This window comes from Aquarana catesbeiana, linkage group LG01, assembly GCF_042186555.1.
Source record: "Aquarana catesbeiana isolate 2022-GZ linkage group LG01, ASM4218655v1, whole genome shotgun sequence".
NCBI classification, from domain to species: domain Eukaryota; kingdom Metazoa; phylum Chordata; class Amphibia; order Anura; family Ranidae; genus Aquarana; species Aquarana catesbeiana.
In genome coordinates, this window is record NC_133324.1 from 94,501,541 (window position 1) to 94,525,462 (window position 23,922).

The following is a 23,922-nucleotide window of genomic DNA, read 5'->3' on the forward strand; positions in this document are numbered from 1 at the left end:
ACCTCGCAAGAAGACCCACCATAGGGTCTAATGGCACCTTCCCCTTAGGGATAATAATCCAGCAATCTGCCATCCCTCTATCTCAATATGGACTCCCAATCACTTCGATAGCGTTCCTCATAAGTAGATGTCATGAGGGTAGGAAAGAACTCAACATAGTGTTTTACCGTTTACGGTTTTATTAAAAGATAGTTTTAAACAACTCACATTTGCAGATGCACTTTTCCTGGTGCACACAGGTGAATCACTTATATGGTTAGGGTAGGTAATCCCTGGATCACTAAAAACAGCCGCAGATCTTTGGCCCTGTGCCCCCAGCAGCTCGTTTTCTGTTTCCTGACTGTGCGATGACATCACAGGCTATGCCTTGACGCGTTTCGTCACTACCCTCGTGACTATATCAAGAGGTATGAGTCTCAATCTAGTGTCATCGCATTGGTTACTTATAGTCAGTACAGCCAATGAGAAATGATTCCCATCGGCTATTTTATTATAGCCTATCATGGTGGCCATTTTGTTGTGGTCAGTTTATAGGTAATACAGCCTATGAGAAATTCATCTTGTCGGCCATTTTTATTGTAGCCCGTCACAGGGGCCATCTTACTATAGTCCATCGCTGAATGTGAGATAATCTGAAATGTTGATATAAAACTACGTGAACAAATGGCAATGATTAAAATTTACTGGCCATCCTGCTGGATCATGACCAATAAACAATGGCTATTTTAAATTAAAATTCCTACTTTTATCTTAGGGTGAACACCGTTTGTGGTAATAAATGTAAAAACCATTGCGGGCACAGTCCCACATAATCCACTCAGAGACTTCTACTAAAAAGAGCACTTTCATTGTGATATTGATGAACTACCACTTCAAGTTCATCATCTATATCAACTGTTATTTATACATGTACTTATTTTTTGCACAGCAATTGTGATTTTTATGGGTTACTGTATATTGGTTTTTACGCTGATTTATTTGTTCACGGAGTTGAACCCAACAGGGAGCAGTTTGGTGCGGTAGCGCTTCACTATTATTTTTGTTATATCTGTTTTCATGTGGGAACACATTCTGTGTTGAGCAGCACCTCTTTTACCTTCACACATGTTTTAATATATTACACATAGTAGCGCAGAAGTAGTTTTATTTTTACTTTGCACTATATAGTTGAAGGTAAATCCTAAAGGAAATTGGACAAAATAAATTGTATAATGTGTAGCCAGCTTAGATTTACCAAAACCATATGAGGTCAAACCTAAACACTTTCAATTCATAGTTGAAGGTAAATCTAAAGGAAATTGAATAAGAAAATTGTTTTAATGTATGGTCAGCTTAAAGTAGAATTTAAAGGCAAAACTTTTTTTTTTTTCTTTTTGGATAGAGTAATGGAGGGTTATAACCCCTGTCAGTTTATTTTTTTCAAACCTGCGTCCCATCTGTGATATTTTCCTTCACTTCCTGTCCCAAAGCCAAAACAGGAAGTGAGATAAAATTCCTGCAAGGTAAGGGAATTCCTTGGGACCCCCAGGTCACCAGAACTAGTGTCCCCATTAGAAGATTACCTCTCTTACTTTTCTGGGGACAGCCCAAACATTCGTGTTTTTACTTTTACTTTCACTTTCAATAATAATGGTAAACAGGACAAATAGAGAGGGTGAATCTCCCTAATGGGGGCACAGACAGCAATAAAAACCTAATAGGTCTTCTAATCCATCTCCTCTATCCTAAACCAGTAAAAAACAAGTTTTGACTTTTTAGTTCTACTTTAAGGGTCCCACTCTGCAGCATTCTTGCAGGGGTCAGGCCTTGCTACTACTGCTGTGGCCACTTCAGAAAGACGGCAAACTGTACGACATTTTGCTTTGATGCACCTGGAATGTATGTAGCTGATTTAAGCTGAAGGTTCAGTTGGGCTTTATTACAAGTCCTCAGTGGCCTCTGTGGCTGCAGGTACTATGGAGTAATTCATCCTCAGATCACAACTGTCTGGCTTCAGTTTTTTTATTTTTTCCTGCTTAGAAACGCCTGCTGTTTTACATTTGAGGGCTTTGTTTACATTAGAGTGTCAGGCGTCAAAATATCTGCTGCCAGAGAAAATAAGAGTCAAGGCGCAGTCATTTTAATGCCTTTTTATTATGAACATTGGCCTGCAACTCCGGAGGTTAGTGAGGGCTTGTTTTTAAAGCTTTTACTGCTTGAAAAAAATATTTAAATACTTTTAAAGCGTTGTTAAAACCAAAACCAAAAATATAAATCTATTTCAGCTTACCAATCCTTACAAGTGGTGGCTGCATTCGACGTTGTCGTTTTTTTTTTTTTTTTTGCTTTTTTTTTTTTCTTCCCCATGAATATCTCTTTATAAGACTCTGAAGAAGTGTTTGGGCAGGACTTTCTTGTATTCCCTGCTCTCTGTCCAGCTAGTAGGTGGGAATAACTCTCTCATTCGGTGATGTCATGTGACATTCATGGAAAATGGATTACCAAGAAATGTCATGTTTAAGCTTGTAGTGCAGGTTAGAAGATGATTGGTTGCTATGGACAGCAGAAGCTTTCCTCAAGCGTTGTACTTATTAGCCGACGTCTCTTGAATTCCTTTCAATTTCCTTTACTGCAGATTATTGACTACCTATGTAAACTTGTATAGAATACCATTTAAACTGCAGAGAGGTGATATTGGGTGAAGCAGATAATGCAGCTGGGTTCAAAGTAGCATAACAATTCAAATAATACTGTTCAGCTGACTATCTGCACGGCCTCTTATTCATTTTTTTTTTTTTTTTTTTTTGAGGCATGAACAGTAAATATAATAGCTTTTTAGTTCTCATTGTGCCATCTAAGGATTCCAGGACCTGCATGTTAGGAATATCAATGGCTTGCATGCATTATAACAAACCCAACCAACTTTTTTTTTTTTTTCGGATATCCAATCATAATAATATTTAATATAATGTCTCCTACCAAAAGCACAGCCTAATCGATGCTCAGTGTCTTATTCCACCACTCACCATTTTGTTTTAATTTTCATTACTTAAGGGGGTTGTAAACCCTTGTGGGTGTGTGTGTGTTTGTTGTTTTTTTTTTTTTTTTTTTTTTTTAAGTCATATTTGCCTCCACTGTGCAGTTCGTTCTGCACAGAATGGCCCCGGTCCTCCTCTTCTGGGGTCCCTCAGCGGCGCTGGTGGCTCCTCCCCACATCAAGTGTCCACGTTGGAGAAGCGCTCTCCTAAGGTGGACACCCCGTGCGAGCTCGCTTCCGAGTCCCGCATCTGTGTCCTTTTCACACAGAATGCAGGACTCTGCACCGCGTCATTGGATTTGATTGACAGCAGTGGGAGCCAATGGCTGCGCTGCTATCTATCCAATCAGGACACGAGACACTAGGTAGAGCTGGAGTGATCGTTTCCGGCCGGACAAAGATCAGGGTCAGGTAAGTAAAACAGGGGCTCAGGGGGGCTGCAGCACCACAGAATAGAATGCATTAAGGTGAAAACCCATGAGGTTTTACAACCCCTTTTAAGTTATTATTTTCACCTGCTGATCCTTTAAACAACACAATTCCTTTCCCATTGGGTCCTTTCACACGGGGTGGACTCCGCCTGTGATCCACTTGCTCAGCAGGGGATCTGTCCACTGATCCCAGCTGAGCAGGTGGATGGCTGGTCCATGTCCGCTCTGCTTATGCAGAACAGATATGGACACAGCCAGCTTTCCTCTATGGGCAGTCTGATGTAAAAGGACCACCTGTTCGTTTACGCCCAACTGCCATCCAATCTGCTAAAAAAAAACACAGATCGGCCATGCGGATCTAACACCATCTAACATTTGGCTGCTGCCTCAGCGGCTAAAGGGGGTACGGATTGGGGGCCATAAAACCGCAATTAAACTGCAGGGTTTTACCATCCCCAACTTTGTGTGAATGAGTCCTAAGGGTGCTGTTGCTGAATGCAAAAAAGGGCTCATTAGCAGGCACTGCTCCTCTTGAAAAGTGATCCAAGTGCGTTTAGCAGGTGGTGCGGAGGCGATATGTTGCTTCCTCCCCACCTGATTTAAACCCATGATTGCTGTACAATGCACGCAATTGCAACACGTTAAGGCTAGGTTCACACTGCTGCGAATTTTATTGCGAATTTGAGCCGCTGCGATCGCTCAAATTCGCAAGTCATTTTAATAACATTGTTTTCCATGAGTGCTGTTCACATCAATGCGTTGCGAATTTAACCTGCGTAAAAAAAGGGTCCTGTCCGAGTTTGATCCGTGTGCAATGCGAATTCAGCTCCATAGATTGCAAAATTTGCAGTAGAATCGCAAGAACACACAAAGAATTCGCAATGCAAATTTGCAACGCAATCGGATCAAAATCGCGCTAAATTCGCACTGCAGCAGTGTGAACCTAGCCTTATACAGCAATTAAAGGTTTAAATCAGGTGTGAGGAGGCAACACTGTGCCCGGTGATCTTTGACTTCTCCCATATTGTTCAGGTAGATCTCCACCTCTTTAAGGTTGCCTATCCCTGGTCTAATCCTTCTCTAGCCAAAAAAGTTTTACATACACTTTAAAGGATGAGTTCACCTTGTACAAAAAAAATAAATGCACATTTATTTTGCATGTAAACAAATATGCATTTATTTTGTAATGGACCTGTAAAGCATTGCAACCAGGATCATCAGATGGTGGGTGTAATGCCACGGACCTGTAGACTGTGTATCTGTTTGGCTGTACCTCCTGTACGAGCTAGCAGTTACACTGTGACAGGAAGACTTAATGAACTACCATAGTGTTTAACAGCAGCCGACAGCCGCAAAGACTGTTGGACCTTGTAGTTTTCCTATTCACAGAACACTGTGAATGGATGATGTGGCCAGGCAGGCTGCGTTTTTGGCAGATTATGACAGCTAGCGGAGGGGAGAAGGTCCCCTGTTAGCTGTCAGAACATGGGAGTGGGGCTTGGTGCATCTGTATCATGTTACACCCTGAATATGGGTGTAACCTGTTACAAAAGGTGAACTTATCTTTTAAAGAGAACGTTACATTCCTGGTAAGATCAACAGGTTCTGTACTTTGATGAAAATGTTCCTGGGTTGAAAAAGAAAGCTAATGGCAGCCACTACTTCTAAGGACTGGTAATCTTATTTTTGGGTTTATATACCCTGTGACAGGGGAACGTCTCCAAACTGGAGCAACTGTGTATGGCAACCAATAAGCTTTTATGATACATGCTCAAAGCTTAAAGTGGTTGTAAATCCTTAGATATACACAATGAGTTGAAACAAATCCTCCAAAATAAGTTGTATCTTTTTTATTTGCAGTCTTCTCTTCATCCATTTAAAGTCCAGCTTGCCTAAGTGCTCAGAAAATAAGGGGGTGGAGAGCTGAAGTCACACTCTGCAGAGCTCAGTAAGGAGAGCTGATTGGAGGGAAGGAACACAACACAGGAGCAGAGCTGAGGCTGTCAATCAGGTCCCTCCCCTATCACCATTTTTCTCTTGGTGTCAGGAAAAATTGTCAGAGGTGACTCTTGCTGATAAGAGGAAGGAAGCAGCAAACATAAATTACACTTACTGCTCAGGATAGAGAGAAGTTGACCCTATAGTGCAGGGGTAGGCAACCTCAGACATCCAGCTGTGGGTGAAACTACCAATCCCATCATGCCTTTGCTTCGTAATTCTCAGGGTCTTACAATGTCTCATGGGACTTGTAGTTTCAAAACAGCTGGAAGGCCGAGGTTGCCTACTCCTGCTATAGCGAGATGTGCTTTGTTCATATTTCATGTCTGAGATTTACAACTGAAGCTGAAGATAGAAGCTGATAGGATCTAGAGCAGCTGTGCCTAGTATCCAGACTGCTCCAGTTGTAATAAATTCCCTCCCAGAGTGTTTGTTAAGAATGGTCTTAGGTGGTCCTGTTTAGCTCCACAGTAACATGAGTTCGCCCCTATGGTATAGAAGTAGCTTTATGGTTGTGGGTCTGCAATGACTGTCTGAAAATGTTTGTCTGTAAGGCAGCTTAAACGATAAGTTCACCTTTAGGAGGATGTTACACCAGTGTTTAGGGTTTAAGACATAACCTGCTCCTACCGTGTTTCCCCGAAAATAAGCCCGGGTCTTATATTTATTTTGGCAACCAAAAGCACACTAGGGCTTATTTTCGGGGGATGTCTTATTTATTTACGGTATGTACCGGTACAATGATCTTAAAGTGGTTGTCGCCCTAAAAAAAAAAAAAAAAAAAAAAATCCTTTTCCTTTAAAGCATGATCGAATGCTTGTGCTGTGTCCCATCAGATCAGGAGTCAGTATGTTGACATAAACATCTTAAAATACTTATAGAATTATGTAATCCATTTTGTAGGAATTGTGCGGGCATGGGGTGCAGCATGTCTCCCTTTGTAATTGTTTTCAGGGAAATACCTTTTGTTACAGCTCCCCTGGGTGACACATGATCTGCCTGAGCTCTTCTCCGCTCCGAGATTCCCGCTGACATCAGCCCGCTCCGTGCACTGAAGAGGGAGAGGCCGCAGAAGAGGGAAGCGCCGATATCCCTGCTGCAGACGTCAGCCAGGAGAAGAAAAACCTCCGGCGAGTCTGTAAATAAAGTGTTTGCACAATGCAGTTACAAAGGGAGATGCACACACCTTATAGCGGTGTAATCATTCTGCAAGGTGGATTAATTTTTTTTTTTTTTAATGAACTTTACTAGGGCTTATTTTCGGGGTAGGACTTATATTGCAGCCCTTCCCGAAAATCCTGCTAGGTCTTATTGGGGTAGGTCTTATTTTCGGGGAAGCACGGTATTCACATGGCTCCCACTGTCAAAACCCCCCTTCCCTTTGACAGCTGGCAGGGGTTTCTCCTCCCCACATCTGCTGTCACATTTTAAAATCGGCATGGCTGTGTGGGGCTCTGCACACACAGCTGCGTCATTCACAGCAGTCTGTGCCTTCCACTACTGAGGCTGTCAGCTTGTACTTTTCAATGAACTGCAAGAGCACTGATGAGCACCTTCATGGTTCACTCAAAGCCCTGCAGCTTTCAAACTGACAGCCCATATGGAGCTACAGGCAGAAAGCTTGTAGGTCTTGTCTACAGGTGCCTGGCATTGTACCCACATGGCTGTGATCGTGGCTGCAATTCTCTGCATTCTCCTGTGAAAAACAAATGTTTCCCTGCAAAAATATGTGCATTTATTTTATTTTTTTCACAAAGGTGGACTTGGCCTTTAATAGCCAAGGAAAGCAAACGTCAGTTAAAGCTGAGCTCCAGGCAATTTTTTTTTTCCCCATGGAGTTATTTTTTTTTTACCTTCATACATTTTATGCTTGAAGGTAAAAAATGTTCTCTGTGCAGCAACCAAGCCTCTACCCCCACCCCCAATACTTGAGCCCCATCGGGATCGAGTGATGTGCACGAGAGCTCTCTGGGGACTCTCGCTCCTGAATCGTTCCCTAGTTCTGACGTGGCTGGTGGAAGAAAACTCTCTCCACAAGGACAATGCCTTAGAACAGTGGATGCCAACATGTTATGTCACAGCTCTATGGAATTCAGGATCATTGTCAGCCCTCCACATTTACACATCCCACATGAACCCGAGCTTTGCAGTCAAGTTACGGCATATTAAAATTGGCATTTATTAGAAAATATATATGGGGCAATGGGAAGACCATATTTAAAAGTTAGTTTATAGTTTAGCCTTTCCTTATGCTTTTTCTTTATGCATCTTTTTGACCATGTTTCATGTTGCACCCATATTCAGGGTGTAACATGAAGCATGGTCAGAGTCTGCATCTGCCCACACACCGTTGCGTCATTCATTCAATTCAAAAGCATCACCACACCCGTAGTTCATTGACACTTTCTGCTGCCCTGTAAATGAAAGTCCATACCTTGGTACATACCATTGGCTGCAGAAATATTCTCCAGGAGCCTGTGCATTGCACCTGTCATCCACTGACCATGGGTGCAATGTTTCCCAGGCCCCTATTAAAATAAATAAATAAATATATATATATATATATATATATATATATATATATATATATATATATATATATATATATATATATATATATATATATATATATATTTTATTTATTTTTTTTTTTTTTTTAAAGAACATGGGTGTATTTATTATTTATAAGGTGGACTTATTAACCTTCTGCTGAAATGTGAGGATGAATTGCTCCAGGCTTTCTGTAGCTACAAATGCTTGTGAGGGCTCGTTTTGAAGTTCATTAAGTACTTGTCACAAAATTAGGCAATGCAAATTCTGCATATGAAGAAAAAATACTTGTGCGGTTGCTTACCTTAAGTGCAAGCTGCATCTCAAAATGATCAATAGATTCAGTGATATGGCCATCTGACATTATAGGCAATTGTCTACTCTTTTTGTAAATCATGCTTTACTTTTCAGACGGATGTTGGCTCAAACTTGTCTTGCATACACACGGTCACACAAAGTTGTCGGAAAATCCTATCGTTCTATACGCGGTGACGTAAAACACGTACGTCGGGACTATAAACGGGGCAGTGGCCAATAGCTTTCATCTCTTTATTTATTCTGAGCATGCGTGGCACTTTGTCCGTCGGATTTGTGTACACACGATAGGAATTTCCGACAACGGATTTTGTTGTCGGAAAATTTTATCTCCTGCTCTCCAACTTTGTGTGTCGGAAAATCCGATGGAAAATGTCCGATGGAGCCCACACATGGTCGGAATTTCCGACAACACGCTCCGATCGGACATTTTCCATCAGAAAATCCAACCGTGTGTATGGGGCATTAAAGTGATTCTAAAGGTTGTCATTTAAAAAAAAATACCAACAAATTCTACTTACCTGCTCTGTGTAATGGTTTTGCACAGAGCAGCCCGCCCAGATCCTCTTCCTTTTGGGTCCCCCACTGGTGATCCTGGCTCCTCACTCCCCACGCCGCTTGCCCCAAACTGCAAGCCTTTGCTATGTGGGCATTTGAGCAGGCTCGTTTCAGAGTCACCCTCCGGTTACACAGAGTAAGGCTTGGCCCCGACCCCGCTCTCTCCTCCATTGGCTCACTGTCTGTGATTGAAAGCAGCAGGAGCCAATTGCTCCTGCTGTTGTGTGAGCTGAGCCAGTGAGGAGGGAGAGACCCAGGAGGGGCCGCTGCTCTCATGCACATTGCTCGATTGGGGGGGGGGGGGGTGCTGCCGCCAGAAGGTAGTACCCCATGATTGGTATTAATGGAAGGAATGGTGCCCCATTATTGGTGTCAATGGGAGGAATCAGGCCCCAGCATTGGTATTAATGGGAGGAATAGTGCCCCATCATTGGTACTAATGGGAGGAATAGCACGCCATCATTTGTCAATGGGAGGAATGGTGCACAATCATTGGTGTGAATGGGAGGAATAGTGCGCCTTCATTGGTGCGAATGGGAGGAATCGTGCGCCTTCATTGGTGCGAATGGGAGGAATAGTGCGTCTTCATTGTGTCAATGGGAGGAATAGTGCGCCTTCATTGGTGCGAATGGGAGGAATAGTGCGCCTTCATTGGTGTCAATGGGAGGAATAGTGCGCCTTCATTGGTGTCAATGGGAGGAATAGTGCGACTTCATTGGTGTCAATGGGAGGAATAGTGCGACTTCATTGGTGTCAATGGGAGGAATAGTGCGACTTCATTGGTGTCAATGGGAGGAATAGTGCGACTTCATTGGTGTCAATGGGAGGAATAGTGTGTCTTCATTGGTGTGAATGGGAGGAATAGTGCGACTTCATTGGTGTGAATGGGAGGAATAGTGTGTCTTCATTGGTGTCAATGGGAGGAATAGTGCGACTTCATTGGTGTCAATGGAGGAATAGTGTGTCTTCATTGGTGTGAATGGGAGGAATAGTGCGACTTCATTGGTGTCAATGGGAGGAATAGTGTGTCTTCATTGGTGTGAATGGGAGGAATAGTGTGTCTTCATTGGTGTGAATGGGAGGAATAGTGCGTCTTCATTGGTGTCAATGGGAGGAATAGTGCGTCTTCATTGGTGTCAATGGGAGGAATAGTGTGTCTTCATTGGTGTGAATGGGAGGAATAGTGCGACTTCATTGGTGTCAATGGGAGGAATAGTGTGTCTTCATTGGTGTGAATGGGAGGAATAGTGCGACTTCATTGGTGTCAATGGGAGGAATAGTGTGTCTTCATTGGTGTGAATGGGAGGAATAGTGTGTCTTCATTGGTGTGAATGGGAGGAATAGTGCGTCTTCATTGGTGTCAATGGGAGGAATAGTGCGTCTTCATTGGTGTGAATGGGAGGAATAGTGTGTCTTCATTGGTGTGAATGGGAGGAATAGTGCGTCTTCATTGGTGTCAATGGGAGGAATAGTGCGTCTTCATTGGTGTCAATGGGAGGAATAGTGCGCCTTCATTGGTGTCAATGGGAGGAATAGTGTGTCTTCATTGGTGTCAGCAACAATGAGGGAAATAATGCCCCAGGTGACTGATAAAAGCAAGCAAAAGGCCACAGTTTGGAGACAACTGCTCTTGACTATTATTAATATAATTATTATTAATATTATACATTTATATAGCGCCTACAGTTTGCACAGTGCTTTACAATATAAGATAGTGGGTGTTATGAGTCTAAAAGTTATTTTTTACTGGAAAAAACATTTCCCCTTTTTCATCTAATTCTTAGATTGCATTGCCTAGTTTTATGACTGGTTTACTTTAAAATCCGATGCGTCTTGGCAACGCCAGCCTGTATGAGATTGTCTATTCCACTGCAGTTAAGATGCTTCTGAGATTCTGACATTCAGTGCAGTTTAAGGGAAACGTAATTGTCACCTCCGTCGGTCATCATTCCTTCTTACTCACAATGGTGCGACTGTTCACATGCATGTATTCTTCTTATACTGAGGTAAGGAAGCCGTACCACATACAAATTACACAGGTCATACCTTAGTTTTTAATATGTGTAAATGAATGTGCTTATTTATATACTTTTTGCATTTTTACATAGCAGTTTTGCCGATCATTTTCTGAATGCTGTTTTTAAAAAAAAAAATCGCTGGACATTATCGAGCTGTTGTATACAGTGCACACTAGCCAGTTCGATATAAAGTTTTTTGTTTTTTTTTCGTTTTTTTTTCTTTCATTTTTTTTGTTTGAAAACGTATTATTTATATTTAACAGGGACAACAGTCTTGCGATAATGGGGGGGGGGGACAAATTGCTCTTGAGACTGATGTACCTTGCCACTAGGTGGCAGTAAACCATTTCATATTCCATCATTTCTAAGATCAATTTGTCTTTTTGGTTATTGCTCTTTATATGTGTAGCTGAAAGATCTGTTTTCAGGAGTGCTTGGGACTTTGCTTTTCTGGATGAGAGGATTTCATTAATGTTCAGCGATGAACAAGTGATTAAACAATGAATTGCATCTAAAAGATTGTTAACCTATTTGTTGCCTTGTTTTGCCTTCTTGCGGGGGGGGGGGGGGCTTCTAGGATTACTGGAAATCATTTTGTTGGGTACCTGTCTCTGTTAACAAGGGGGTGTCCTGATCTCCGCAGCCATCAGGGATTTCTTGGGCCACATACATTTCAGTTGCTGAAACACCAGCTGGTTATAGTAAACCTTTTAGCCAAATAAAAAATCAGTTTAAAGCTGAACCTTGGGTATGAATTTTATTTTATGATTACATGGTTTCATTGTACAAACATGAAACTTATTCTCCCTGGAGATAGGAAGAAAACTATTCAGTCACAGGTAGTTTAATAAGACACGCAGCCATTCAGTAAAGTTGGAGGAGAAGCGATTTAAAGAATAAGTTCACCTTTTTTGCAAAAAATAATATCTTTGTGCAGGTAACAAAAAAAAAATGCATTTTATATATTTTTTTATAATAACTTGGAGCCTGTAAAGCAGGGGTCTTGAATTAAAATTTTCAGGGGTCCAGTCAGCAAAATTTTCTTCTGGCAGAGCTCTGAATCTTGTTAGTGTTATAACACATCACATTCCCTTCTTACATCATTGTCTTCAGCATAACTTTCACATCATAGTCCTCTTTGACATCACAGTCCCCTCTTTAAAGTTCCCCTTCACATCACTGCCCCCTTATATTGCAGTGCCCTTTACACATCATAGCGCCTCTTTGGGGGAGAGGCTGCAGCTCCTAGAACAGCAGGGTGTAACACGTTCCAAAAGGTGGACTTGTCCTTTTAACCTTTAAATGGCAAAAGGAGTCCTCTACGGTTAGACTGTGGAACTCCCTTCCACAGTGTGTGGTGTCAGCAGGGAGTGTCAATAATAAAAAAACAAATTAAAAATCATTTAAATGGGCATCTTGGTGAACACAATATACAGGGATATGGGAAATGGTAAATACGCACACACCCTGAAATGGATGGACCAGTGTCTTTATTCAACCTTGCCAACTATGCATATTTCATACCTGACCGAGCCCTGTGAAAGCTTGGACCTCAAGCTACTGATGAGGCCAAAGCTGGACCAATGTAACTGAAAAAAAAAAAAAATCATACCTAAACTTCGGCTTTGAATGAGATAAAATAAACACCACTCCAGGTCAGTCCACACTGATCTGCCACTCACAAATAACTAGGTGTTGGGTCAGCTTGTGACTGCAGTGTAGAAAAATAGGAACTCCGGACAGCTGCACTCTAGTGGCCATCTTTATTTACAATAAGTCCTTAGAAAACACAGTAGTCACAGTGAAAGTAGGGAGGGGGAGCTGTAACACATTTAACGCTGAACTAGTGCTTAATCATGACTTAAGATGGAATTCCTGGCTAACCATAACTATTTGTAAAAAAATGTCCTGCTGCCTATCCTGCCTACCTTATGTAAAATAGCCTGCTGCAGTCCAGTCAAGTGATCCCATAGCTCTGGTTCCCCTGTGTCAGTGAGTGGGTAGCCTGCAGGGAAGAGGGAGCGCAAATCATGGTTGGACTTTGGGAGCCAGTGGGTGACGTCATCGCTACCGGAATTCCCAGCCGTTCTCAAATGCTCCCTGACACATGGGAGCTGAAGCAGCAATATTTATTATTTGTTTCACAGGAGCCTACAGCTCTGTGCCCATATCTCTGTATGGGCTGCCTGTTTCAGGGCTGTAGAAAGTGTCCATTACAAACTGTCTGCTGCAGTGGAAGATGGAACTTGTAGTTTATTCATTGAATTCTCCGTGAATGAAATGATGCAGGTTGTGCGGGTGAAGCCCCGCCGATTTTAAATGTGACAGTGGTTGCGGGGAAAAGGGCCCTCCGCCTGATGTCACAGAAGAAGGGGTGAGGGGAGCATGTTCTTAAAGGCAAACCTATCCTTTAAGAATTGTTAAAAGAGTTGTAAAGTCAGATTTTTTTTTTTTTTTTATCTTCATGCATTCTATGCATGAAGATAAAAAGCCTTTTGGGGTGCAGCAGCACCCCCTAATACCTGAGCCCCATCTCTATCCAGCGATGTCCACAAATGTCTCGGCCATCCAAGACTCTCCCTCCTGATTGGCTGAGACACAGCAACTGCGCTTTTGGCTCCCGGTGCTGTCAATCAAAGTCCGTCAACCAATCAGGAGAGAGAGGGGGTGGGACCAGGCCGTAGCTCCATTTCTAAATGGAAACGAAGAGCTGTGACTCTGCCCGGGTGCCCCCATGGAAAGCCACTTCTTGTGGGGGCACTTGACAGGAGGGAGGGGCCAGGAAAGCCAAAGAGGGACCCAAGAAGAAGAGAATCTGGGCTGCTCTGTGCAAATCCACTACACAGAGGAGGTAAGTTTAACATGTTCTTTTTATTGAAAAAAAAAAACGGACTTTAACATCACTTTAATGGTTAGGCAGGAATTCCACTTTAATTATAAGAAGATGATCTGAAGACACTTTTGGCACTTTTATACCAGTTCTTTGAAGTGGACCTGGCCTAAAAGGGCCTAAGGTGTCAATTATGCAAAAGTACAGCTAAAAACAGCTTCAAATACCTGCATCAAAGGAGCATTTTTGGGTGCAAAAAAAACAAACGCACATATTTACCTCTAAGGTTGAGATCTGCACGATCACATGACCGCTGGACGCTCAGTTCCCAGTCTATTTGAAGTGGAGGGGTGCTCCACCAGCACTCACTATAGTGCCAGGCTGGAGTGGAGTTGGGTAGCTGGCTCTCAGGCACATGCTGAGAGGTGGAGCCAACCATCAATCAGGCAGCTGGGTGGAGCCTGACAATATGATCGGGATCTTTCCAGAGCCTGGAGCACTCCGCCACAATGGCTGACTGGCCTGCTGATTCTGGGTCACAGGAGAGCAAAAGTAAGACCACTTCTGTGACCACAAGAGAAGTATGACCAAAAAAGCTTTGGCTATACTTTTTTTTTAATGGTGGGCAGCAGAGGCTATGAAATTCGTCAGCTGAATGATAGCGGCCGTACTTGAAATTTACGTGGCGAGAAGTTGGACCCCTTTGTGGGCCAAGAGGCACCACAAGGATTGATTTTTGAGGACTTACGGGTATTTGTCTCTTAAAGCAGAAGTAAACCCATCGATTTGATAGTTTCAAGGAAGTTAACATTCCCGGCATGCCGTAAATGCTTGCTGTCACATTGGTTGTGCTCTCAACCATACTGTCAAACCATCCAATGGCTGGTGTCATAACAGATCTGCAGCATCACGGCAGTTGCAGATTAAAGAAAGGCCAAGATGGCAGCTTCCTTGGCTGGAAACGATAGGAGGGTTTTACTTCCATTTTAACTCCTGTTACTTTAGGCCAGTGCCCATTCTTGACAAGTTTCTTTTAAAATGAATGAAGTATGGAGACTACCAATGCTGACATCCCTCTGATGCTGCTAGTTGACACTTTTTTTTGTTGTTTTTTTTTAATACTTTCTAGGCCCCTAACCTGTACCATTCAGGCATAGCGTTCAGAGTTCTGACTTCACTCAAACCTTCCAGAGCTTTTCCAAGTCAATATTCAAACAATACCAAGTCCAAAAGTGCCATCTATTGTCTTCTCAAAAACTATTTCAAGCTTTATGTAAAGCAACTTTATTTACTATTGAGCTTGTTTAAAATCTCATGTAGATACATTGTTCAAAAAAGATGTATGTATCCCCTGTTTTGTGGAGGAAACTATTGCTTTTTTGTTTTGTTTTCAAATTACAGTTCACGTATCTTTGCTTGGTAATGGAATCTTCAAGCCATAACATTTAACAGTACTAAGCAATGGGTTTAAATACAGGATTGTAAATATTTTAATCCATGAAACTGGACAATAAAATATTACCACCTTGACTGGTTTTATCTTTGATTATTTAAAAAGAAAAATGGTGCATATGGTCATGACAATACTCTGGTATGTTGTTGTGGCATTCATGGCTCCAAAATCAAGAGATGATACAAAAGCGTCAAAGCATGACTGTCATTGTTAGGACATATACGGGGTGTGTCTAAAAAGTTTGGTGAATGGTCCGATATCTCAACGGCAACATGGACCATGAACGTGGCTATCCTGAGGCACATCGAGAAGCGCCACCTAGCTTGGAGTACACGTGACCCTCCGGGTGAACACGCTGCGGGCAGTCGAACGTAGTCAGTGTGAGAGGTAGGGTCACAGTGCAATGGAGCAATGAGTGAACATTAAGTTCTGCTACAAATTGGGGAAAACGGAAGCACGTGTTATGTCGGCGCAAGTATACAGGACAAAGGGCAAAAAAATGTGTTCATGACTGGTTCAAGCGCTTATGCGATGGGAAGGAAACGACTGGGAATGAGCCCCGTTACGTGTTGGCCGTCGACAAGCAGAACCCCCAGACACGATCGACCGAGTGCAACAAATGCTGGCACAAGATCGGCAATTGACTCTATGATTGGTGGAGAAATTGGCTATTCACAAGGACATAGTGTGCACCATTGTCTGCAAAGATTTGGGTAAGTGGAAGATCTGTTCCCGATTTGCTCTGCACAAACTGACAGATGAACAGAAGGCAAAATGGATGGAAACCTCTGGAGATTTCATTATCGTGTGTGACCAAGATCCTGCCTGCGCACTGTGAGACCCGTGTGCGCCAATTCTTAGCTCAGCGCAGTGTTTCTGTTCTCACGTACTCCCCAATCCTGGAGCCTGCTGACTTCTTACTGTTTTCCCACCTGAAGAGCGTCATGAAAGGCAATCCAAGAATGTGTGACAGTGGTTCTGCAATCAATTCCCAAAGAGGCCTTTGCTGACAGTTTCCAGAAGCTTTATGAACATTGCCAAAAGTGTGTTGTGAAGGATGGCGATTATTTTGAAGACCAATAAAGGTGATTTGTATCTTCTGTTTTTATTTGCTTACTGCTACCATTCACCACATTTTTTAGACACGCCTCGTACATGGGGGGAGAGGGAGAAAATTCCTCTGAAGTACAAGTCATACAATGAAAGTGTGTATAGGAAAAGAGGGAGAAGTAGAAAAAAAAGTAATACCCCACAGAACAATCCCACATGTTTCCAGATGAACAAATCTAAGGGATGCCAGATTTTATTAAATTTGCATATGGAATTGTGAAGTTGAGCCGTCAAATATTCCACATTGTGGACATAATGGATGCATTTGGAAAGGTGGTAATTGTTTTTTCCACTTTAACGCTATCGCGCATCTTGCAGCGGTTAGGATGAGAATAATCAATCTAACAGCTGATTTAGACATGTTTGGTAGGGGAAACCGTAGAGGGGAAAGTGAACTAGATCTAAAAGAATTTGTGAGCCAAAAAAGAGCTTGTAGAAGGGCTCCAGTAGATTCCCAGTATAGGTGTATTCGGGGGGCATTCCCAATAAATGTGATCTAGCATCCTTACAGACTTATGGCATCTCCAACAAGCAGAAGGTAATATTGGATCAATAGTATGTAAGATGTCAGGTGTGGATAGAAGCTCTATTTTTCACAACAGTGGTGAGTGGAGCTGCCAGAGACGGTGTACACCAAATTTGGGAATTATATTATTCTGAGCTGACCACTATTGCAGAATTGACCTATTCACAAACAAGAACCCAGCCTGGCCTTCTGCTGCTCCTGTCTGTCATTAGTTTATATAAGCTGGCCGGGCACTGCTATTAACATGACCCAGCAAGAATCTGATGCTGGAATTCGCAGAATGCAGATAATGGACCGTGTGAAGTAGGCCATATTGTTAACGGCATTCTTGCTTAACCGCTTCAGCCCCGGAAGATTTTACCCCCTTCCTGACCAGAGTACTTTTTGCGATACAGCACTGAGTCGCTTTAACTGACAATTGCGCGGTCGTGCGACCTTGTACCCAAACAAAATTGACGTCCTTTATTTCCCACAAATAGAGCTTTCTTTTGGTGGTATTTGGTCATTTCTACAGTTTTTTTATTTTTTGCGCTATAAACAAAAAAAGAGCGACAATTTTGAAAAAAAAAATATTTTGTACTTTTTGCTATAATATCCCTTTTTTTTTTTTTTCTCTCAGTTTAGGCCGATATGTATTCTTCTACATATTTTTGGTAATAAAAATCGCAATAAGCGTATATTGATTGGTTTGAGCAAAAGTTATAGCATCTACAAAATAGGGGGTAAATTTATAGCATTTTTATTATTAATTTTTTTTTACTAGTAATGGTGGCGATCTGTGATTTTTATCGTGACTGCGACATTAAGGCGGACACATCGGACAATTTTTTGGGACCATTAGCATTACTACAGCGATCAGTGCTAAAAAATTAATTGATTACTGTAAAAATGTCACTGGCAGTTAACACTAGGGGGCGATCAAGGGGTTAACTGTGTTCCCTAGTGTATGTTCTAACTGAAGGGGGGAGGGGACTGACTAGGGGAGATGACAGATCGCTGTTCATACTTTGTATGAACAGACGATCTGTCACTTCTCCCCTCAGAGAACCGGAATCTCTGTGTTTACACACAGAGATCCCGGTTCTCGCCGTGTTACGAGTGATCGCGGGAGCCCGGCGATCATCGAGACCACCGGGCACTCACATCTGCTCCGGGGGCGAGCTGTGGGCGCGTGCGCCCCTAGTGGCCACCAGAGGTTACTGCGGTAACATGGCTCGCGGAGCCGAGCCATGTTACCGCAGTACAACTCCGGCAGCTGGTCGGCAATCGGTTAAAATTAATAGTGGTCCATTGAATCTTCCCCATTTTATTTATTTATTTATTTATTTTCCTGACTAGCATCAGACCTGTCCACAGGTCCCTTAAAATGATAAAGAAACTTTATAGTTACTGTTACTGAGTTACTGCATATTGGTCTACATTTGTGATGGTACAAAATGAGTTTACCCCCTTTAGTGTCAATGCTTAGTCTTGCTACAGTTCTGTCAGTCACCCTTTTCGGCACATTCCTGACTACAAAAAAAAGCCTTTTCACCACACAAGATGCTGTTGTATCTGCAATAGGCTAACACCCCCCCCCTCCCCCGTCACAGAGGCATTTACTGGGAAAATCAGTGTGCTGCTTCTACTCTGACCAGCTCTTATGCAGCTGAGAACAGAGGGAATGTGATCACTTAAAAAAAAAAAAAAATGGGGCGGGGGAAGGTTATTTATATGTCAAAAACAAATGTTTTGCCTTTCATTTCTATTTTAAACTGGATGGATTGTTTTACAAGGTGAGGGTTTACATATACTTTAACTCTATTTTCTTACAGTATATTATTATGAGAGTTTAGTTCTACTCCCCCAGGATATAATACTTGTTTAGTCTACGGAGATGTTAAAAAAAAAAAAATAACATGAAGCACTAATCTTTGCTCCTGCTTTATACCTGATGACATTAACATGAAGGAGGGTGACACAACCACAGAAGAGCAGTTTCATGGGTGTCACTATCGGGGGTCAGCATCAGAGGCCAGTACAGAGCCTTGCAAAAGTATTCACCCCCTTGGCTTTTTACGTATTTTGTTACATTACAGCCTTTAGTTCAATGTTTTTTTAATCTGAATTAAACGTGATGGATCAGAACACAATAGTCTAAGTTGGTGAAGTAAAATTAGAAAAATATATACATAAAACTATTTTTCAGAAATAAAAAAATGATAATTGTCATGTGCGTATGTATTCACCCCCTTTGTTATGAAGCCCATAAAAAGCTCTGGTGCAACCAATTACCTTCAGAAGTTACATAATTAGTGAAATGATGTCCACCTGTGTGAAATCTAAGTGTCACATGATCTGTCATTACATATACACACCTTTTTGAAAGGCCCCAGAGGCTGACACACCTAAGCAAGAGGCACCACTAACCAAACACTGCCATGAAGACCAAGGAACTCTCCAAGCAAGGAAGGGACAATGGTGTTGAGAAGTACAAGTCAGGGTTAGGGTATAAAAAAAAAAATATCCAAATCATTAACCAAAGGGAAAGAACATGGCACAACAGCAAACCTGCCAAGAGACGGCCGCACACCAAAACTCACGGACTGGGCAAGGAGGGCATTAATCAGAGAGGCAGCACAGAGACCTAAGGTAACCCTAGAGGAATGGCAGAGTTCCACAGCAGAGACTGGAGTATCTGTACATAGGAAAACAATAAGCTGTACGCTCCATTGTTGTGCTTTATGGCAGGGTGTCCAGAAGAAAGCCATTACTTTCAGCAAAAAACAAAATGGCATGTTTTGAGTTTGCGAAAAGGCATGTGGGAGAAAATGTATGGAGGAAGGAGCTCTGGTCTGATGAGACTAAAATTGAACTTTTTGTCCATCAAAGAAAACGCTATGTCTGGCGCAAACCCAACCCAACACATCACATCACCCAACGAACACCATCCCCACAGTGAAACATGGTGGTGGCAGCATCATGCTGTGGGGATGTTTTTCAGCAGTCGGGACTGGGAAACTGGTCAGAGTTAAGGGAAAGATGGATGGTGCTAAATACAGAGATATTCTTGAGCATTAAGTCCTCAGGAAGGATGTACTGGAAATGGAGCGAGTACAAAGAAGGGCAACAAAGCTAATAAAGAGTCTGGAGGATCTTAGTTATGAGGAAAGATTGCGAGCACTGAACTTATTCTCTCTGGAGAAGAAACACTTGAGAGGGGATATGATTTCAATATACAAATACCGTACTGGTGACCCTACAATAGAAATAACACTTTTTCGTAGAAGAGAGTTCAACAAGACTCGTGGCCACTCATTAAAATTAGAAGAAAAGAGGTTTAACCTTAAACTACGTAGAGGGTTCTTTACTGTAAGAGTGGCAAGGATGTGGAATTCCCTTCCACAGGCAGTAGTCTCAGCAGGGATCATCGATAGCTTCAAGAAACTATTAGATAAGCACCTGAATGACCGCAACATACAGGGATATACAATGTAATACTGACACATAATCACACACATAGGTTGGACTTGTGTCTTTTTTCAACCTCACCTACTATGTAACTATGTAAAACCTGTACCATTCTGTGTGTGATTTGAGGCTAGGACGGAGGTTCACCTTTCAGCAGGACAATGACCCCAAACACACTGCTAAAGCAACACTTGAGTGGTTTAAGGGGAAACATGTAAATGTGTTTGAATGGCCTAGTCAAAGCCCAGATCTCAATCCAATAAAAAATCTGTGGTCAGACTTAAAGATTTCTGTTCACAAGTGCAAACCATCCAACTTGAAGGAGCTGGAGCAGTTTTGCAAGCATAAATGGGCAAAAATCACAGTGGTAAGATGGGGCAAGCTCATAGAGACTTATCCAAAGCAACTTGGAGCTGTGATAGCTGCAAAAGGTGGCTTTACAAAGTATTGACTTTAGTGGGGTGAATAGTTATGCATATTGACTTTTTCTGTTATTGTGTCCTATTTGTTGTTTGCTTCACAATAAAAAAAAAAAATCTTCAAATTTGTGGGCATGTTCTTTAAATTAATTATGCAAATCCTCAAACCAATCCATGTTAATTCCAGGTTGTGAGGCAACAAAACACGAAAAATGCCAAGAGGGGTGAATACTTTTGAAAGGCACTGTAGCTATAGCAGTAGAGATGCTCCCACTGACCAGCTGGATAAGTGCAGCAGCAGGTGACCCCAGGTTTTGCTGCATGTTAGTATTAGGTCACTGTCCTCAGGATTTCCCCACAAGGAGGTGAGCAAGCCAGGGTCCAGTGGCAGATATAGCAGGTAGGGATCAAGCAGAAGGGTAGTCAGTAAACAAGCCAAAAGTTGGTAACATGTGGTTGCAGGTTGGGATTCAGCAGAAGCGTAGTCTAGGAACAAGCCAAAACTCAGTAACAAGTGGTAGCTGAGATATGGACAGCAGCAGGAGTGACAAGAGTGAGATATTGGCTGGAGAGATATAGAGAAAAAGAGGGTTCCCCTTGGGGTAGGACTTTAACGGCACTTATATAGCGTCACAAAATGGTATAGTAGAAAAAGGTCAAAATTTATTGAAAATACATAAGTAAAAACATGAATCATGGAGTGCACATGTCAACCATAACTGATACTGCAAGTAGTAGAGGTAGACGGTAGTACAATTGATCCTTCACCCAATTGTACTACCGTCTACCTCTACTACTTGCAGTATCAGTTATGGTTGACATATACACTCCATGATTAATGTTGTTACTTATGTATTTTCAATAAATTTTGACCTTTTTCTACTATACCATTTTGTGACTCTATATAAGTGCCGGTAAAGTCCTACCCCAAGGGGAACCCTCTTTTTCTCTATATTTCAATATTTGGATGTTGGCACTGTGCAACAGTCATTGCTATTTCTTCATTATTGGCTGGAGAGAGCACAATAATCTGGCAAACAGGAAGTGTAAAGGCATAAGTAGGAAATTCATGGCAGGAGCAAGGAGTTCAAGGTTTAGAAGAGAAGGCATAAGGCAGGATTGTCCAATGGATCAGAGAGGGTGCTGTCCAGCATCTCAGGTTGCTCAGTAAGCAGAGACATCACCAGATACAACAGAGCTCACAGGTTCGGACCAGGTCCTGACAATGGGACTAGTAGTCAATACCGGAAACCTGCAGGGACCGTGGAGTAAGATAAATAAATTCCCTCTATTGCATCCCCCTATACTAAACAAGCGTTGTATGCTAAATCTACTGGGTGTGGGACATTTGTTTAAGCTGGCCAGAATTCTGCTGTATTTCCTGAATAACTGCCTGGAAAATTCATATTTCACTTGCCTTATGCTTTTTCTAGGTCAGTCAAGCATGGAAGCCAAGGACATCAAGGCAACTTGCACTTACCATGATATTCACCATAATGATTTCCATATACATATTTATAGAATAAATCCTCACAACAGTGATTGTGTTCTGGGTTTCAGTCAAAGGAACCTTCAAAGCAAGTTTTGTCTGTTGTGTCATGCACAGCTGTGTGTTGTGGTGTACTATAGTACAGGTGTGTTTTAAGAGCTACTGTATTTTTACATTGGGGTATCCATCAAAATTAAACAACACTGCATCACAACATGCATATACCCACAATATGTGTTCATGTTCATTGCAATAGTATAGTAAAATGTATGTTTAATCCTGCATTAGATTTATGCACTTATATGAAGGATTTCAGTAAATCTGCAAAGCCTGTTACATGCTTTGCTCGCTGCTTAGTATATCATTTACAAGCTGAGATTAAACAACGCCCGCATGTTTACAACCTCAGAGACATCCAATAAACTTGATGTTCTGTTTTGTCTAAAGTGTAAGCAGAGCAGCTTTGGTCCTAGAGGAGCCTATGCAAAGGGAGAACTGCAGAACAAATGCACAGACCGTTCTCACATTTTATAATAGCAGTCCAAAAGGGGGAACCATGGTTTACAATGCTGACCCTAAGGTCAACATGGGCATGCAATACTGCGCTAATATGTCATGTTACATATGCCTGGGCTCCCACTTTAATAAATATACCATTGGCTTGCTAAATGCAGCCACAAGCACAAATTATGACGTTACATACAGTAAAAAAAAAAAAAAAAAAAAAAAAAATCAGGAAAAAGGGGGAAAAGCAAATCTGATAAGTGTAGAATATATGTGACGGGTCTGGTTGCAGGAATAGTACAATTGTGATTCTGTGTAAACACAGAATATTGCTATCTCCGAAGAGAGTTGCACTCAGTGCTTATCAGGGTACTTTTGGAGAATCCTGCACTGAGGTTGTGGGATAACAGTCCATAATGATGAGGGAACTTGGACCCAAAAGGTAGGTAGTGGAGGTGTGAGAAAGCACACTTTCTAAAGTATAAGATGCTCAAAAGTTTCAGATAGAAGAATATGGGTCTTTATTGGCTATAAGATATACACGTAATACCATTAATATCTTTCATGGCTTCTACTGGACACTTCATCAGGAAGGTGAATTATAGACCCTTTAGGAGCTGCTGGGTGGGATTCCTTTTTGCGCAGCATGTGTATCATGCATCAAAGGAATCCCATCTAAAAGCTTTTAAAGTACACCTTCCTAATAAAGTGGCCAGTAGAAGCCACAAAATGCGTTGACGATGTTAAATGTATATCTTATAACTAATAAAGGCACATATTCGTCTACCTGAGATTTTTGAGTGTCTTTGTATACCCCAACTGGGGCCAAAAAGTTGCAAAAGTGCAATTAGATTTTTCTTCTTGCTCTAACTTTGACCATCCTAATACCTTGGTGGAAAGTTGCAGGATTCCTATATATACTATAGGCCAAAATGTGTGGCCACTTGACCATCACACCTATATGAGCTTGTTGGACATCTCATTCCAAAACCATGGGAATTCATATGGAGTTGGCCCTGCACTCGTCCTGGAAGGGTCTCCACGAGATTTTGGAGTGTGCCTGTGAACATTTGTGTCCAATCAGCCAAAAGAGCATTTGTGATGTCAGATACTGATTGTAGACGAGAAGACTGTGCATCTCAATCAGTGTTCCAGTTCACCCCAAAGGTGTTAATGAGGTTGGAGGTAAGGAGGGTCTTGAGAAGTTCTTGAGTTCCTCCACAACAAACTCATCAAACCATGTTTTTATGTAGCT